This window comes from Stegostoma tigrinum, chromosome 13 (assembly GCF_030684315.1).
Source record: "Stegostoma tigrinum isolate sSteTig4 chromosome 13, sSteTig4.hap1, whole genome shotgun sequence".
NCBI lineage: Eukaryota > Metazoa > Chordata > Chondrichthyes > Orectolobiformes > Stegostomatidae > Stegostoma > Stegostoma tigrinum.
This window is the reverse complement of record NC_081366.1, coordinates 64,698,443-64,721,217: the sequence shown is the minus strand read 5'-3', so window position 1 is coordinate 64,721,217 and position 22,775 is coordinate 64,698,443. Positions and strand designations below refer to the sequence as shown.

Below are 22,775 nucleotides of genomic sequence, written 5' to 3'. Positions count from 1 at the left end.
AAAACATTCTCCCACGCACACGCACACAAAAACATTCTCCCACGCACACGCACACGCACACAAAAACATTCTCCCACGCACACGCACACAAAAACAATCTCCCACGCACATGCACACGCACACAAAAACATTCTCCCACGCACAGGCACACAAAAACATTCTCCCACGCACACGCACACAAAAACATTCTCTCACGCACACAAAAACATTCTCCCACGCACATGCACACAAAAACATTCTCCAACGCACGCGCACACAAAAACATTCTCCCACGCACGCGCACACAAAAACATTCTCCCACGCAAGGGCACACAAAAACATCCTCCCACGCACACGCACACAAAAACATCCTCCAACGCACACGCACACAAAAAAATCCTCCCACGGACACGCACACAAAAACATCCTGCCACGCACACGCACACAAAAACATCCTGCCACGCACACGCACACAAAAACATCCTGCCACGCACACGCACACAAAAACATTCTCCCACGCACACGCACACGCACAAAAACATTCTCCCACGCAAACGCACACACACACAAAAACATTCTCCCACGCACACGCACACAAAAACATTCACCCACGAACACAAAAACATTCTCCCACGCACACAAAAACATTCTCCCACGCAAACAAAAACATTCTCGCACGCAAACAAAAACATTCTCCCACGCACACGCATACACAAACATTCTCCCACGCACACACACACAAAAACATTCTCCCACGCACACGCACACAAAAATATTCTCCCATGCACACAAAAAAAATTCTCCCACGCACACGCACACACACACAAAAACATTCACCCACGCACACGCACACAAAAACATTCTCCCACGCACACGCACACAAAAACATTCTCCCACGCACACGCACACGCACACAAAAACATTCTCCCACGCACACGCACAGAAAAACATTCTCCCACGCACAAGCGCACAAAAACATTCTCCCACGTACACGCACACAGAAACATTCTCCCACGCACACGCACACGCACACAAAAACATTCTCCCACGCACACGCACACAAAAACATTCTCCCACGCGCACGCACACAAAAACATTCTCCCACGCACAGGCACACAAAAACATTCTCCCACGCACACGCACACGCACACAAAAACATTCTCCCACGCACACGCACACAAAAACATTCTCCCACGCACACAAAAACATTCTCCCACGCACGCGCACACAAAAACATTCTCCCACGCACGCGCACACAAAAACATTCTCACACACACGCGCAGACAAAAACATTCTCCCACGCACACGCACACAAAATCATTCTCCCACGCACACAATATCATTCTCCCACGCACACAATATCATTCTCCCACGCACACAAAATCATTCTCCCACGCACACAAAATCATTCTCCCACGCACACGCACACAAAAACATTCTCCCACGCACACGCACACGCACACAAAAACATTCTCCTACGCACACGCACACAAAAACATTGTCCCACGCACACAAAAACATTCTCCCACGCACACGCACACAAAAACATTATCCCACGCACACGCACACAAAAACATTCTCCCACGCACACGCACACACAAACATTCTCCCACGCACACAAAAACATTCTCCCACGCACACGCACACAAAAACATTCTCCCACGCACACGCACACAAAAACATTCTCCCACGCACACGCACACAAAAACATTCTCCCACGCACGCGCACACGAAAACATTCTCCCACGCAAACAAAATCACTCTCCCACGCAGACGCACACAAAAACATTCTCCGACGCACACGCACACAAAAACATTCTCCCACGCACACGCACACAAAAACATTCTCCAACGCACACGCACACAAAAACATTCTCCCACGTACGCGCACACGAAAACATTCTCCCACGCAAACAAAATCACTCTGCCACGCACACGCACACAAAAACATTCTCCCACGCACACGCACACGCACACAAATACATTCTGCCACGCACACAAAAACATTCTCCCACGCACACGCACACAAAAACATTCTCCGACGCACACGCACACAAAAACATTCTCCCACGCACACGCACACAAAAACATTCTCCCACGCACACGCACACAAAAACATCCTGCCACGCACACGCACACAAAAACATTCTCCCACGCACGCGCACACAAAAACATTCTCACACGCACGCGCACACAAAAACATTCTCCCAGGCACACGCACACAAAATCATTCTCCCACGCACACAAGATCATTCTCCCACGCACACAAAATCATTCTCCCACGCACACGCACACAAAAACATTCTCCCACGCACAAGCACACGCACACAAAAACATTCTCCTACGCACACGCACACAAAAACATTGTCCCACGCACACGCACACAAAAGCATTCTCCCACGCACACAAAAACATTCTCCCACGCACACGCACACAAAAACATTCTCCCACGCACACGCACACAAAAACATTCTCCCACGCACACGCACACAAAAACATTCTCCCACGCACACGCACACGCACACAAAAACATTCTCCCACGCACACGCACACGCACACAAAAACATTCTCCCACGCACACGCACACGCACACAAAAACATTCTCCCACGCACACGCACACGCACACAAAAACATTCTCCCACGCACACGCACACGCACACAAAAGCATTCTCCCACGCACACGCACACAAAAACATTCTCCCACGCACACGCACACGCACACAAAAACATTCTCCCACGCACACGCACACAAAAACAATCTCCCACGCACATGCACACGCACACAAAAACATTCTCCCACGCACAGGCACACAAAAACATTCTCCAACGCACACGCACACAAAAACATCCTCCCACGCACGCGCACACAAAAACATCCTCCAACGCACACGCACACAAAAAAATCCTCCCACGGACACGCACACAAAAACATCCTGCCACGCACACGCACACAAAAACATTCTCCCACGCACACGCACAAGCACAAAAACATTCTCCCACGCAAACGCACACGCACACAAAAACATTCTCCCACGCACACGCACACAAAAACATTCACCCACGAACACAAAAACATTCTCCCACGCACACAAAAACATTCTCCCACGCAAACAAAAACATTCTCGCACGCAAACAAAAACATTCTCCCACGCACAAGCGCACAAAAACATTCTCCCACGCACAAGCGCACAAAAACATTCTCCCACGCACACGCACACAAAAACATTCTCCCACGCACACGCACACGCACACAAAAACATTCTCCCACGCACAGGCACACAAAAACATTCTCCCACGCACACGCACACGCACACAAAAACATTCTCCCACGCACACGCACACAAAAACATTCTCCCACGCACACGCACACAAAAACATTCTCCCACGCACGCGCACACAAAAACATTCTCCCACGCACGCGCACACAAAAACATTCTCACACACACGCGCAGACAAAAACATTCTCCCACGCACACGCACACAAAATCATTCTCCCACGCACACAATATCATTCTCCCACGCACACGCACACAAAAACATTCTCCCACGCACACGCACACGCACACAAAAACATTCTCCTACGCACACGCACACAAAAACATTGTCCCACGCACACAAAAACATTCTCCCACGCACACGCACACGCACACAAAAACATTCTCCCACGCACACGCACACAAAAACATTCTCCCACGCACACGCACACACAAACATTCTCCCACGCACACAAAAACATTCTCCCACGCACACGCACACAAAAACATTCTCCCACGCACACGCACACAAAAACATTCTCCCACGCACGCGCACACGAAAACATTCTCCCACGCAAACAAAATCACTCTCCCACGCACACGCACACAAAAACATTCTCCCACGCACACGCACACGCACACAAATACATTCTGCCACGCACACAAAAACATTCTCCCACGCACACGCACACAAAAACATTCTCCGACGCACACGCACACAAAAACATTCTCCCACGCACACGCACACAAAAACATTCTCCCACGCACACGCACACAAAAACATTCTCCCACGTACGCGCACACGAAAACATTCTCCCACGCAAACAAAATCACTCTGCCACGCACACGCACACAAAAACATTCTCCCACGCACACGCACACGCACACAAATACATTCTGCCACGCACACAAAAACATTCTCCCACGCACACGCACACAAAAACATTCTCCGACGCACACGCACACAAAAACATTCTCCCACGCACACGCACACAAAAACATTCTCCCACGCACACGCACACAAAAACATCCTGCCACGCACACGCACACAAAAACATTCTCCCACGCACACAAAAACATTGTCCCACGCACACAAAAACATTCTCCCACGCACACGCACACAAAAACATTCTCCCACGCACACGCACACAAAAACATTCTCCCACGCACAGGCACACAAAAACATTCTCCCACGCACGCGCACACAAAAACATTCTCACACGCACGCGCACACAAAAACATTCTCACACGCACGCGCACACAAAAACATTCTCCCAGGCACACGCACACAAAATCATTCTCCCACGCACACAAGATCATTCTCCCACGCACACAAAATCATTCTCCCACGCACACGCACACAAAAACATTCTCCCACGCACAAGCACACGCACACAAAAACATTCTCCTACGCACACGCACACAAAAACATTGTCCCACGCACACGCACACAAAAGCATTCTCCCACGCACACAAAAACATTATCCCACGCACACGCACACGCACACAAAAACATTCTCCCACGCACACGCACACAAAAACATTCTCCCACGCACACGCACACAAAAACATTCTCCCACGCACACGCACACGCACACAAAAACATTCTCCCACGCACACGCACACGCACACAAAAACATTCTCCCACGCACACGCACACAAAAACATTCTCCCACGCACACGCACACGCACACAAAAACATTCTCCCACGCACACGCACACAAAAACAATCTCCCACGCACATGCACACGCACACAAAAACATTCTCCCACGCACAGGCACACAAAAACATTCTCCCACGCACACGCACACAAAAACATTCTCTCACGCACACAAAAACATTCTCCCACGCACATGCACACAAAAACATTCTCCAACGCACGCGCACACAAAAACATTCTCCCACGCACGCGCACACAAAAACATTCTCCCACGCAAGGGCACACAAAAACATCCTCCCACGCACACGCACACAAAAACATCCTCCAACGCACACGCACACAAAAAAATCCTCCCACGGACACGCACACAAAAACATCCTGCCACGCACACGCACACAAAAACATCCTGCCACGCACACGCACACAAAAACATTCTCCCACGCACACGCACAAAAACATTCTCCCACGCAAACGCACACACACACAAAAACATTCTCCCACGCACACGCACACAAAAACATTCACCCACGAACACAAAAACATTCTCCCACGCACACAAAAACATTCTCGCACGCAAACAAAAACATTCTCCCACGCACACGCATACACAAACATTCTCCCACGCACACACACACAAAAACATTCTCCCACGCACACGCACACAAAAATATTCTCCCATGCACACAAAAAAAATTCTCCCACGCACACGCACACACACACAAAAACATTCACCCACGCACACGCACACAAAAACATTCTCCCACGCACACGCACACAAAAACATTCTCCCACGCACACGCACACGCACACAAAAACATTCTCCCACGCACACGCACAGAAAAACATTCTCCCACGCACAAGCGCACAAAAACATTCTCCCACGTACACGCACACAGAAACATTCTCCCACGCACACGCACACGCACACAAAAACATTCTCCCACGCACACGCACACAAAAACATTCTCCCACGCGCACGCACACAAAAACATTCTCCCACGCACAGGCACACAAAAACATTCTCCCACGCACACGCACACGCACACAAAAACATTCTCCCACGCACACGCACACAAAAACATTCTCCCACGCACACAAAAACATTCTCCCACGCACGCGCACACAAAAACATTCTCCCACGCACGCGCACACAAAAACATTCTCACACACACGCGCAGACAAAAACATTCTCCCACGCACACGCACACAAAATCATTCTCCCACGCACACAATATCATTCTCCCACGCACACAATATCATTCTCCCACGCACACAAAATCATTCTCCCACGCACACAAAAACATTCTCCCACGCACACGCACACAAAAACATTCTCCCACGCACACGCACACAAAAACATTCTCCCACGCACACGCACACGCACACAAAAACATTCTCCCACGCGCCGCACACAAAAACATTCTCCCACGCACACGCACACAAAAACATTCTCCCACGCACACGCACACAAAAACATTCTCCCACGCACACGCACACGCACACAAAAACATTCTCCCACGCACACGCACACAAAAACATTCTCCCACGCACACGCACACAAAAACATTCTCCCACGCACGCGCACACAAAAACATTCTCCCACGCACGCGCACACAAAAACATTCTCACACACACGCGCAGACAAAAACATTCTCCCACGCACACGCACACAAAATCATTCTCCCACGCACACAATATCATTCTCCCACGCACACGCACACAAAAACATTCTCCCACGCACACGCACACGCACACAAAAACATTCTCCTACGCACACGCACACAAAAACATTGTCCCACGCACACAAAAACATTCTCCCACGCACACGCACACGCACACAAAAACATTCTCCCACGCACACGCACACAAAAACATTCTCCCACGCACACGCACACACAAACATTCTCCCACGCACACAAAAACATTCTCCCACGCACACGCACACAAAAACATTCTCCCACGCACACGCACACAAAAACATTCTCCCACGCACACGCACACAAAAACATTCTCCCACGCACGCGCACACGAAAACATTCTCCCACGCAAACAAAATCACTCTCCCACGCACACGCACACAAAAACATTCTCCCACGCACACGCACACGCACACAAATACATTCTGCCACACACACAAAAACATTCTCCCACGCACACGCACACAAAAACATTCTCCGACGCACACGCACACAAAAACATTCTCCCACGCACACGCACACAAAAACATTCTCCCATGCACACGCACACAAAAACATTCTCCCACGCACAGGCACACAAAAACATTCTCCCACGCACAGGCACACAAAAACATTGTCCCACGCACACAAAAACATTCTCCCACGCACACGCACACGCACACAAAAACATTCTCCCACGCACACGCACACAAAAACATTCTCCCACGCACACGCACACACAAACATTCTCCCACGCACACAAAAACATTCTCCCACGCACACGCACACAAAAACATTCTCCCACGCACACGCACACAAAAACATTCTCCCACGCACGCGCACACGAAAACATTCTCCCACGCAAACAAAATCACTCTCCCACGCACACGCACACAAAAACATTCTCCCACGCACACGCACACGCACACAAATACATTCTGCCACGCACACAAAAACATTCTCCCACGCACACGCACACAAAAACATTCTCCGACGCACACGCACACAAAAACATTCTCCCACGCACACGCACACAAAAACATTCTCCCACGCACACGCACACAAAAACATTCTCCCACGTACGCGCACACGAAAACATTCTCCCACGCAAACAAAATCACTCTGCCACGCACACGCACACAAAAACATTCTCCCACGCACACGCACACGCACACAAATACATTCTGCCACGCACACAAAAACATTCTCCCACGCACACGCACACAAAAACATTCTCCGACGCACACGCACACAAAAACATTCTCCCACGCACACGCACACAAAAACATTCTCCCACGCACACGCACACAAAAACATCCTGCCACGCACACGCACACAAAAACATTCTCCCACGCACACAAAAACATTGTCCCACGCACACAAAAACATTCTCCCACGCACACGCACACAAAAACATTCTCCCACGCACACGCACACAAAAACATTCTCCCACGCACAGGCACACAAAAACATTCTCCCACGCACGCGCACACAAAAACATTCTCACACGCACGCGCACACAAAAACATTCTCACACGCACGCGCACACAAAAACATTCTCCCAGGCACACGCACACAAAATCATTCTCCCACGCACACAAGATCATTCTCCCACGCACACAAAATCATTCTCCCACGCACACGCACACAAAAACATTCTCCCACGCACAAGCACACGCACACAAAAACATTCTCCTACGCACACGCACACAAAAACATTGTCCCACGCACACGCACACAAAAGCATTCTCCCACGCACACAAAAACATTATCCCACGCACACGCACACGCACACAAAAACATTCTCCCACGCACACGCACACAAAAACATTCTCCCACGCACACGCACACGCACACAAAAACATTCTCCCACGCACACGCACACGCACACAAAAACATTCTCCCACGCACACGCACACAAAAACATTCTCCCACGCACACGCACACGCACACAAAAACATTCTCCCACGCACACGCACACAAAAACAATCTCCCACGCACATGCACACGCACACAAAAACATTCTCCCACGCACAGGCACACAAAAACATTCTCCCACGCACACGCACACAAAAACATTCTCTCACGCACACAAAAACATTCTCCCACGCACATGCACACAAAAACATTCTCCAACGCACGCGCACACAAAAACATTCTCCCACGCACGCGCACACAAAAACATTCTCCCACGCAAGGGCACACAAAAACATCCTCCCACGCACACGCACACAAAAACATCCTCCAACGCACACGCACACAAAAAAATCCTCCCACGGACACGCACACAAAAACATCCTGCCACGCACACGCACACAAAAACATCCTGCCACGCACACGCACACAAAAACATCCTGCCACGCACACGCACACAAAAACATTCTCCCACGCACACGCACACGCACAAAAACATTCTCCCACGCAAACGCACACACACACAAAAACATTCTCCCACGCACACGCACACAAAAACATTCACCCACGAACACAAAAACATTCTCCCACGCACACAAAAACATTCTCCCACGCAAACAAAAACATTCTCGCACGCAAACAAAAACATTCTCCCACGCACACGCATACACAAACATTCTCCCACGCACACACACACAAAAACATTCTCCCACGCACACGCACACAAAAATATTCTCCCATGCACACAAAAAAAATTCTCCCACGCACACGCACACACACACAAAAACATTCACCCACGCACACGCACACAAAAACATTCTCCCACGCACACGCACACAAAAACATTCTCCCACGCACACGCACACGCACACAAAAACATTCTCCCACGCACACGCACAGAAAAACATTCTCCCACGCACAAGCGCACAAAAACATTCTCCCACGTACACGCACACAGAAACATTCTCCCACGCACACGCACACGCACACAAAAACATTCTCCCACGCACACGCACACAAAAACATTCTCCCACGCGCACGCACACAAAAACATTCTCCCACGCACAGGCACACAAAAACATTCTCCCACGCACACGCACACGCACACAAAAACATTCTCCCACGCACACGCACACAAAAACATTCTCCCACGCACACAAAAACATTCTCCCACGCACGCGCACACAAAAACATTCTCCCACGCACGCGCACACAAAAACATTCTCACACACACGCGCAGACAAAAACATTCTCCCACGCACACGCACACAAAATCATTCTCCCACGCACACAATATCATTCTCCCACGCACACAATATCATTCTCCCACGCACACAAAATCATTCTCCCACGCACACAAAATCATTCTCCCACGCACACGCACACAAAAACATTCTCCCACGCACACGCACACGCACACAAAAACATTCTCCTACGCACACGCACACAAAAACATTGTCCCACGCACACAAAAACATTCTCCCACGCACACGCACACAAAAACATTATCCCACGCACACGCACACAAAAACATTCTCCCACGCACACGCACACACAAACATTCTCCCACGCACACAAAAACATTCTCCCACGCACACGCACACAAAAACATTCTCCCACGCACACGCACACAAAAACATTCTCCCACGCACACGCACACAAAAACATTCTCCCACGCACGCGCACACGAAAACATTCTCCCACGCAAACAAAATCACTCTCCCACGCAGACGCACACAAAAACATTCTCCGACGCACACGCACACAAAAACATTCTCCCACGCACACGCACACAAAAACATTCTCCAACGCACACGCACACAAAAACATTCTCCCACGTACGCGCACACGAAAACATTCTCCCACGCAAACAAAATCACTCTGCCACGCACACGCACACAAAAACATTCTCCCACGCACACGCACACGCACACAAATACATTCTGCCACGCACACAAAAACATTCTCCCACGCACACGCACACAAAAACATTCTCCGACGCACACGCACACAAAAACATTCTCCCACGCACACGCACACAAAAACATTCTCCCACGCACACGCACACAAAAACATCCTGCCACGCACACGCACACAAAAACATTCTCCCACGCACGCGCACACAAAAACATTCTCACACGCACGCGCACACAAAAACATTCTCCCAGGCACACGCACACAAAATCATTCTCCCACGCACACAAGATCATTCTCCCACGCACACAAAATCATTCTCCCACGCACACGCACACAAAAACATTCTCCCACGCACAAGCACACGCACACAAAAACATTCTCCTACGCACACGCACACAAAAACATTGTCCCACGCACACGCACACAAAAGCATTCTCCCACGCACACAAAAACATTCTCCCACGCACACGCACACAAAAACATTCTCCCACGCACACGCACACAAAAACATTCTCCCACGCACACGCACACAAAAACATTCTCCCACGCACACGCACACGCACACAAAAACATTCTCCCACGCACACGCACACGCACACAAAAACATTCTCCCACGCACACGCACACGCACACAAAAACATTCTCCCACGCACACGCACACGCACACAAAAACATTCTCCCACGCACACGCACACGCACACAAAAGCATTCTCCCACGCACACGCACACAAAAACATTCTCCCACGCACACGCACACGCACACAAAAACATTCTCCCACGCACACGCACACAAAAACAATCTCCCACGCACATGCACACGCACACAAAAACATTCTCCCACGCACAGGCACACAAAAACATTCTCCAACGCACACGCACACAAAAACATCCTCCCACGCACGCGCACACAAAAACATCCTCCAACGCACACGCACACAAAAAAATCCTCCCACGGACACGCACACAAAAACATCCTGCCACGCACACGCACACAAAAACATTCTCCCACGCACACGCACAAGCACAAAAACATTCTCCCACGCAAACGCACACGCACACAAAAACATTCTCCCACGCACACGCACACAAAAACATTCACCCACGAACACAAAAACATTCTCCCACGCACACAAAAACATTCTCCCACGCAAACAAAAACATTCTCGCACGCAAACAAAAACATTCTCCCACGCACAAGCGCACAAAAACATTCTCCCACGCACAAGCGCACAAAAACATTCTCCCACGCACACGCACACAAAAACATTCTCCCACGCACACGCACACGCACACAAAAACATTCTCCCACGCACAGGCACACAAAAACATTCTCCCACGCACACGCACACGCACACAAAAACATTCTCCCACGCACACGCACACAAAAACATTCTCCCACGCACACGCACACAAAAACATTCTCCCACGCACGCGCACACAAAAACATTCTCCCACGCACGCGCACACAAAAACATTCTCACACACACGCGCAGACAAAAACATTCTCCCACGCACACGCACACAAAATCATTCTCCCACGCACACAATATCATTCTCCCACGCACACGCACACAAAAACATTCTCCCACGCACACGCACACGCACACAAAAACATTCTCCTACGCACACGCACACAAAAACATTGTCCCACGCACACAAAAACATTCTCCCACGCACACGCACACGCACACAAAAACATTCTCCCACGCACACGCACACAAAAACATTCTCCCACGCACACGCACACACAAACATTCTCCCACGCACACAAAAACATTCTCCCACGCACACGCACACAAAAACATTCTCCCACGCACACGCACACAAAAACATTCTCCCACGCACGCGCACACGAAAACATTCTCCCACGCAAACAAAATCACTCTCCCACGCACACGCACACAAAAACATTCTCCCACGCACACGCACACGCACACAAATACATTCTGCCACGCACACAAAAACATTCTCCCACGCACACGCACACAAAAACATTCTCCGACGCACACGCACACAAAAACATTCTCCCACGCACACGCACACAAAAACATTCTCCCACGCACACGCACACAAAAACATTCTCCCACGTACGCGCACACGAAAACATTCTCCCACGCAAACAAAATCACTCTGCCACGCACACGCACACAAAAACATTCTCCCACGCACACGCACACGCACACAAATACATTCTGCCACGCACACAAAAACATTCTCCCACGCACACGCACACAAAAACATTCTCCGACGCACACGCACACAAAAACATTCTCCCACGCACACGCACACAAAAACATTCTCCCACGCACACGCACACAAAAACATCCTGCCACGCACACGCACACAAAAACATTCTCCCACGCACACAAAAACATTGTCCCACGCACACAAAAACATTCTCCCACGCACACGCACACAAAAACATTCTCCCACGCACACGCACACAAAAACATTCTCCCACGCACAGGCACACAAAAACATTCTCCCACGCACGCGCACACAAAAACATTCTCACACGCACGCGCACACAAAAACATTCTCACACGCACGCGCACACAAAAACATTCTCCCAGGCACACGCACACAAAATCATTCTCCCACGCACACAAGATCATTCTCCCACGCACACAAAATCATTCTCCCACGCACACGCACACAAAAACATTCTCCCACGCACAAGCACACGCACACAAAAACATTCTCCTACGCACACGCACACAAAAACATTGTCCCACGCACACGCACACAAAAGCATTCTCCCACGCACACAAAAACATTATCCCACGCACACGCACACGCACACAAAAACATTCTCCCACGCACACGCACACAAAAACATTCTCCCACGCACACGCACACAAAAACATTCTCCCACGCACACGCACACGCACACAAAAACATTCTCCCACGCACACGCACACGCACACAAAAACATTCTCCCACGCACACGCACACAAAAACATTCTCCCACGCACACGCACACGCACACAAAAACATTCTCCCACGCACACGCACACAAAAACAATCTCCCACGCACATGCACACGCACACAAAAACATTCTCCCACGCACAGGCACACAAAAACATTCTCCCACGCACACGCACACAAAAACATTCTCTCACGCACACAAAAACATTCTCCCACGCACATGCACACAAAAACATTCTCCAACGCACGCGCACACAAAAACATTCTCCCACGCACGCGCACACAAAAACATTCTCCCACGCAAGGGCACACAAAAACATCCTCCCACGCACACGCACACAAAAACATCCTCCAACGCACACGCACACAAAAAAATCCTCCCACGGACACGCACACAAAAACATCCTGCCACGCACACGCACACAAAAACATCCTGCCACGCACACGCACACAAAAACATTCTCCCACGCACACGCACAAAAACATTCTCCCACGCAAACGCACACACACACAAAAACATTCTCCCACGCACACGCACACAAAAACATTCACCCACGAACACAAAAACATTCTCCCACGCACACAAAAACATTCTCGCACGCAAACAAAAACATTCTCCCACGCACACGCATACACAAACATTCTCCCACGCACACACACACAAAAACATTCTCCCACGCACACGCACACAAAAATATTCTCCCATGCACACAAAAAAAATTCTCCCACGCACACGCACACACACACAAAAACATTCACCCACGCACACGCACACAAAAACATTCTCCCACGCACACGCACACAAAAACATTCTCCCACGCACACGCACACGCACACAAAAACATTCTCCCACGCACACGCACAGAAAAACATTCTCCCACGCACAAGCGCACAAAAACATTCTCCCACGTACACGCACACAGAAACATTCTCCCACGCACACGCACACGCACACAAAAACATTCTCCCACGCACACGCACACAAAAACATTCTCCCACGCGCACGCACACAAAAACATTCTCCCACGCACAGGCACACAAAAACATTCTCCCACGCACACGCACACGCACACAAAAACATTCTCCCACGCACACGCACACAAAAACATTCTCCCACGCACACAAAAACATTCTCCCACGCACGCGCACACAAAAACATTCTCCCACGCACGCGCACACAAAAACATTCTCACACACACGCGCAGACAAAAACATTCTCCCACGCACACGCACACAAAATCATTCTCCCACGCACACAATATCATTCTCCCACGCACACAATATCATTCTCCCACGCACACAAAATCATTCTCCCACGCACACAAAAACATTCTCCCACGCACACGCACACAAAAACATTCTCCCACGCACACGCACACAAAAACATTCTCCCACGCACACGCACACGCACACAAAAACATTCTCCCACGCGCCGCACACAAAAACATTCTCCCACGCACACGCACACAAAAACATTCTCCCACGCACACGCACACAAAAACATTCTCCCACGCACACGCACACGCACACAAAAACATTCTCCCACGCACACGCACACAAAAACATTCTCCCACGCACACGCACACAAAAACATTCTCCCACGCACGCGCACACAAAAACATTCTCCCACGCACGCGCACACAAAAACATTCTCACACACACGCGCAGACAAAAACATTCTCCCACGCACACGCACACAAAATCATTCTCCCACGCACACAATATCATTCTCCCACGCACACGCACACAAAAACATTCTCCCACGCACACGCACACGCACACAAAAACATTCTCCTACGCACACGCACACAAAAACATTGTCCCACGCACACAAAAACATTCTCCCACGCACACGCACACGCACACAAAAACATTCTCCCACGCACACGCACACAAAAACATTCTCCCACGCACACGCACACACAAACATTCTCCCACGCACACAAAAACATTCTCCCACGCACACGCACACAAAAACATTCTCCCACGCACACGCACACAAAAACATTCTCCCACGCACACGCACACAAAAACATTCTCCCACGCACGCGCACACGAAAACATTCTCCCACGCAAACAAAATCACTCTCCCACGCACACGCACACAAAAACATTCTCCCACGCACACGCACACGCACACAAATACATTCTGCCACACACACAAAAACATTCTCCCACGCACACGCACACAAAAACATTCTCCGACGCACACGCACACAAAAACATTCTCCCACGCACACGCACACAAAAACATTCTCCCACGCACAGGCACACAAAAACATTCTCCCACGCACAGGCACACAAAAACATTCTCCCACGCACGCGCACACAAAAACATTCTCACACGCACGCGCACACAAAAACATTCTCCCAGGCACGCGCACACAAAATCATTCTCCCACGCACACAAGATCATTCTCCCACGCACACAAAATCATTCTCCCACGCACACAAAATCATTCTCCCACGCACACGCACACAAAAACATTCTCCCACGCACAAGCACACGCACACAAAAACATTCTCCTACGCACACGCACACAAAAACATTGTCCCACGCACACGCACACAAAAGCATTCTCCCACGCACACAAAAACATTATCCCACGCACACGCACACGCACACAAAAACATTCTCCCACGCACACGCACACAAAAACATTCTCCCACGCACACGCACAGAAAAACATTCTCCCACGCACACGCACACGCACACAAAAACATTCTCCCACGCACACGCACACGCACACAAAAACATTCTCCCACGCACACGCACACGCACACAAAAACATTCTCCCACGCACACGCACACAAAAGCATTCTCCCACGCACACGCACACAAAAACATTCTCCCACGCACACGCACACGCACACAAAAACATTCTCCCACGCACACGCACACAAAAACAATCTCCCACGCACATGCACACGCACACAAAAACATTCTCCCACGCACAGGCACACAAAAACATTCTCCAACGCACACGCACACAAAAACATCCTCCCACGCACGCGCACACAAAAACATCCTCCAACGCACACGCACACAAAAAAATCCTCCCACGGACACGCACACAAAAACATCCTGCCACGCACACGCACACAAAAACATTCTCCCACGCACACGCACAAGCACAAAAACATTCTCCCACGCAAACGCACACGCACACAAAAACATTCTCCCACGCACACGCACACAAAAACATTCACCCACGAACACAAAAACATTCTCCCACGCACACAAAAACATTCTCCCACGCAAACAAAAACATTCTCGCACGCAAAAACATTCTCCCACGCACACGCACACACAAACATTCTCCCACGCACACGCACACAAAAACATTCTCCCACGCACACGCACACAAAAATATTCTCCCATGCACACAAAAAAAATTCTCCGACGCACACGCACACACACACACAAAAACATTCACCCACGCACACGCACACAAAAACATTCTCCCACGCACACGCACACGCACACAAAAACATTCTCACCACGCACACGCACACAAAAACATTCTCCCACGCACAAGCGCACAAAAACATTCTCCCACGCACACGCACACAAAAACATTCTCCCACGCACACGCACACGCACACAAAAACATTCTCCCACGCGCACGCACACAAAAACATTCTTCCACGCACACGCACACAAAAACATTCTCCCACGCACAGGCACACAAAAACATTCTCCCACGCACACGCACACGCACACAAAAACATTCTCCCACGCACACGCACACAAAAACATTCTCCCACGCACGCGCACACAAAAACATTCTCCCACGCACGCGCACACAAAAACATTCTCACACGCACGCGCAGACAAAAACATTCTCCCACGCACACGCACACAAAATCATTCTCCCACGCACACAATATCATTCTCCCACGCACACGCACACAAAAACATTCTCCCACGCACACGCACACGCACACAAAAACATTCTCCTACGCACACGCACACAAAAACATTGTCCCACGCACACAAAAACATTCTCCCACGCACACGCACACGCACACAAAAACATTCTCCCACGCACACGCACACAAAAACATTCTCCCACGCACACGCACACACAAACATTCTCCCACGCACACAAAAACATTCTCCCACGCACACGCACACAAAAACATTCTCCCACGCACACGCACACAAAAACATTCTCCCACGCACACGCACACAAAAACATTCTCCCACGCACGCGCACACGAAAACATTCTCCCACGCAAACAAAATCACTCTCCCACGCACACGCACACAAAAACATTCTCCCACGCACACGCACACGCACACATACATTCTGCCACGCACACAAAAACATTCTCCCACGCACACGCACACAAAAACATTCTCCGACGCACACGCACACAAAAACATTCTCCCACGCACACGCACACAAAAACATTCTCCCACGCACACGCACACAAAAACATTCTCCCACGTACGCGCACACGAAAACATTCTCCCACGCAAACAAAATCACTCTGCCACGCACACGCACACAAAAACATTCTCCCACGCACACGCACACAAATACATTCTGCCACGCACACAAAAACATTCTCCCACGCACACGCACACAAAAACATTCTCCGACGCACACGCACACAAAAACATTCTCCCACGCACACGCACACAAAAACATTCTCCCACGCACACGCACACAAAAACATCCTGCCACGCACACGCACACAAAAACATTCTCCCACGCACACAAAAACATTGTCCCACGCACACAAAAACATTCTCCCACGCACACGCACACAAAAACATTCTCCCACGCACACGCACACAAAAACATTCTCCCACGCACACGCACACAAAAACATTCTCCCACGCACAGGCACACAAAAACATTGTCCCACGCACAGGCACACAAAAACATTCTCCCACGCACGCGCACACAAAAACATTCTCCCACGCACGCGCACACAAAAACATTCTCACACGCACGCGCACACAAAAACATTCTCACACGCACGCGCACACAAAAACATTCTCCCAGGCACACGCACAGAAAATCATTCTCCCACGCACACAAGATCATTCTCCCACGCACACAAAATCATTCTCCCACGCACACGCACACAAAAACATTCTCCCACGCACACGCACACGCACACAAAAACATTCTCCCACGCACACGCACACAAAAACATTCTCCCACGCACACGCACACAAAAACATTCTCCCACGCACGCGCACACAAAAACATTCTCCCACGCACGCGCACACAAAAACATTCTCACACACACGCGCAGACAAAAACATTCTCCCACGCACACGCACACAAAATCATTCTCCCACGCACACAATATCATTCTCCCACGCACACGCACACAAAAACATTCTCCCACGCACACGCACACGCACACAAAAACATTCTCCTACGCACACGCACACAAAAACATTGTCCCACGCACACAAAAACATTCTCCCACGCACACGCACACGCACACAAAAACATTCTCCCACGCACACGCACACAAAAACATTCTCCCACGCACACGCACACACAAACATTCTCCCACGCACACAAAAACATTCTCCCACGCACACGCACACAAAAACATTCTCCCACGCACACGCACACAAAAACATTCTCCCACGCACGCGCACACGAAAACATTCTCCCACGCAAACAAAATCACTCTCCCACGCACACGCACACAAAAACATTCTCCCACGCACACGCACACGCACACAAATACATTCTGCCACACACACAAAAACATTCTCCCACGCACACGCACACAAAAACATTCTCCGACGCACACGCACACAAAAACATTCTCCCACGCACACGCACACAAAAACATTCTCCCACGCACACGCACACAAAAACATTCTCCCACGCACAGGCACACAAAAACATTCTCCCACGCACAGGCACACAAAAACATTCTCCCACGCACGCGCACACAAAAACATTCTCACACGCACGCGCACACAAAAACATTCTCCCAGGCACGCGCACACAAAATCATTCTCCCACGCACACAAGATCATTCTCCCACGCACACAAAATCATTCTCCCACGCACACAAAATCATTCTCCCACGCACACGCACACAAAAACATTCTCCCACGCACAAGCACACGCACACAAAAACATTCTCCTACGCACACGCACACAAAAACATTGTCCCACGCACACGCACACAAAAGCATTCTCCCACGCACACAAAAACATTATCCCACGCACACGCACACGCACACAAAAACATTCTCCCACGCACACGCACACAAAAACATTCTCCCACGCACACGCACAGAAAAACATTCTCCCACGCACACGCACACGCACACAAAAACATTCTCCCACGCACACGCACACGCACACAAAAACATTCTCCCACGCACACGCACACGCACACAAAAACATTCTCCCACGCACACGCACACGCACACAAAAGCATTCTCCCACGCACACGCACACAAAAACATTCTCCCACGCACACGCACACGCACACAAAAACATTCTCCCACGCACACGCACACAAAAACAATCTCCCACGCACATGCACACGCACACAAAAACATTCTCCCACGCACAGGCACACAAAAACATTCTCCAACGCACACGCACACAAAAACATCCTCCCACGCACGCGCACACAAAAACATCCTCCAACGCACACGCACACAAAAAAATCCTCCCACGGACACGCACACAAAAACATCCTGCCACGCACACGCACACAAAAACATTCTCCCACGCACACGCACAAGCACAAAAACATTCTCCCACGCAAACGCACACGCACACAAAAACATTCTCCCACGCACACGCACACAAAAACATTCTCCCACGCAAACAAAAACATTCTCGCACGCAAAAACATTCTCCCACGCACACGCACACACAAACATTCTCCCACGCACACGCACACAAAAACATTCTCCCACGCACACGCACACAAAAATATTCTCCCATGCACACAAAAAAAATTCTCCCACGCACACGCACACACACACACAAAAACATTCTCCCACGCACAGGCACACAAAAACATTCTCCCACGCACGCGCACACAAAAACATTCTCACACGCACGCGCACACAAAAACATTCTCACACGCACGCGCACACAAAAACATTCTCCCAGGCACACGCACACAAAATCATTCTCCCACGCACACAAGATCATTCTCCCACGCACACAAAATCATTCTCCCACGCACACGCACACAAAAACATTCTCCCACGCACAAGCACACGCACACAAAAACATTGTCCCACGCACACGCACACAAAAGCATTCTCCCACGCACACAAAAACATTATCCCACGCACACGCACACGCACACAAAAACATTCTCCCACGCACACGCACACAAAAACATTCTCCCACGCACACGCACACAAAAACATTCTCCCACGCACACGCACACGCACACAAAAACATTCTCCCACGCACACGCACACGCACACAAAAACATTCTCCCACGCACACGCACACAAAAACATTCTCCCACGCACACGCACACGCACACAAAAACATTCTCCCACGCACACGCACACAAAAACAATCTCCCACGCACATGCACACGCACACAAAAACATTCTCCCACGCACAGGCACACAAAAACATTCTCCCACGCACACGCACACAAAAACATTCTCTCACGCACACAAAAACATTCTCCCACGCACATGCACACAAAAACATTCTCCAACGCACGCGCACACAAAAACATTCTCCCACGCACGCGCACACAAAAACATTCTCCCACGCAAGGGCACACAAAAACATCCTCCCACGCACACGCACACAAAAACATCCTCCAACGCACACGCACACAAAAAAATCCTCCCACGGACACGCACACAAAAACATCCTGCCACGCACACGCACACAAAAACATCCTGCCACGCACACGCACACAAAAACATTCTCCCACGCACACGCACAAAAACATTCTCCCACGCAAACGCACACACACACAAAAACATTCTCCCACGCACACGCACACAAAAACATTCACCCACGAACACAAAAACATTCTCCCACGCACACAAAAACATTCTCGCACGCAAACAAAAACATTCTCCCACGCACACGCATACACAAACATTCTCCCACGCACACACACACAAAAACATTCTCCCACGCACACGCACACAAAAATATTCTCCCATGCACACAAAAAAAATTCTCCCACGCACACGCACACACACACAAAAACATTCACCCACGCACACGCACACAAAAACATTCTCCCACGCACACGCACACAAAAACATTCTCCCACGCACACGCACACGCACACAAAAACATTCTCCCACGCACACGCACAGAAAAACATTCTCCCACGCACAAGCGCACAAAAACATTCTCCCACGTACACGCACACAGAAACATTCTCCCACGCACACGCACACGCACACAAAAACATTCTCCCACGCACACGCACACAAAAACATTCTCCCACGCGCACGCACACAAAAACATTCTCCCACGCACAGGCACACAAAAACATTCTCCCACGCACACGCACACGCACACAAAAACATTCTCCCACGCACACGCACACAAAAACATTCTCCCACGCACACAAAAACATTCTCCCACGCACGCGCACACAAAAACATTCTCCCACGCACGCGCACACAAAAACATTCTCACACACACGCGCAGACAAAAACATTCTCCCACGCACACGCACACAAAATCATTCTCCCACGCACACAATATCATTCTCCCACGCACACAATATCATTCTCCCACGCACACAAAATCATTCTCCCACGCACACAAAAACATTCTCCCACGCACACGCACACAAAAACATTCTCCCACGCACACGCACACAAAAACATTCTCCCACGCACACGCACACGCACACAAAAACATTCTCCCACGCGCCGCACACAAAAACATTCTCCCACGCACACGCACACAAAAACATTCTCCCACGCACACGCACACAAAAACATTCTCCCAAGCACACGCACACGCACACAAAAACATTCTCCCACGCACACGCACACAAAAACATTCTCCCACGCACACGCACACAAAAACATTCTCCCACGCACGCGCACACAAAAACATTCTCCCACGCACGCGCACACAAAAACATTCTCACACACACGCGCAGACAAAAACATTCTCCCACGCACACGCACACAAAATCATTCTCCCACGCACACAATATCATTCTCCCACGCACACGCACACAAAAACATTCTCCCACGCACACGCACACGCACACAAAAACATTCTCCTACGCACACGCACACAAAAACATTGTCCCACGCACACAAAAACATTCTCCCACGCACACGCACACGCACACAAAAACATTCTCCCACGCACACGCACACAAAAACATTCTCCCACGCACACGCACACACAAACATTCTCCCACGCACACAAAAACATTCTCCCACGCACACGCACACAAAAACATTCTCCCACGCACACG

The 22,775-nt window shown here is 49.9% G+C and overlaps 1 protein-coding gene across 1 annotated transcript in view; it reads right to left on the bottom strand.

Moving 5' to 3' along the window:
• The window catches only part of LOC125458092 (ran-binding protein 17-like), a 1,334,110-nt gene that overhangs the window by 909,450 nt on the left and 401,885 nt on the right, over positions 1–22,775 (bottom strand). The window lies entirely within an intron of this gene.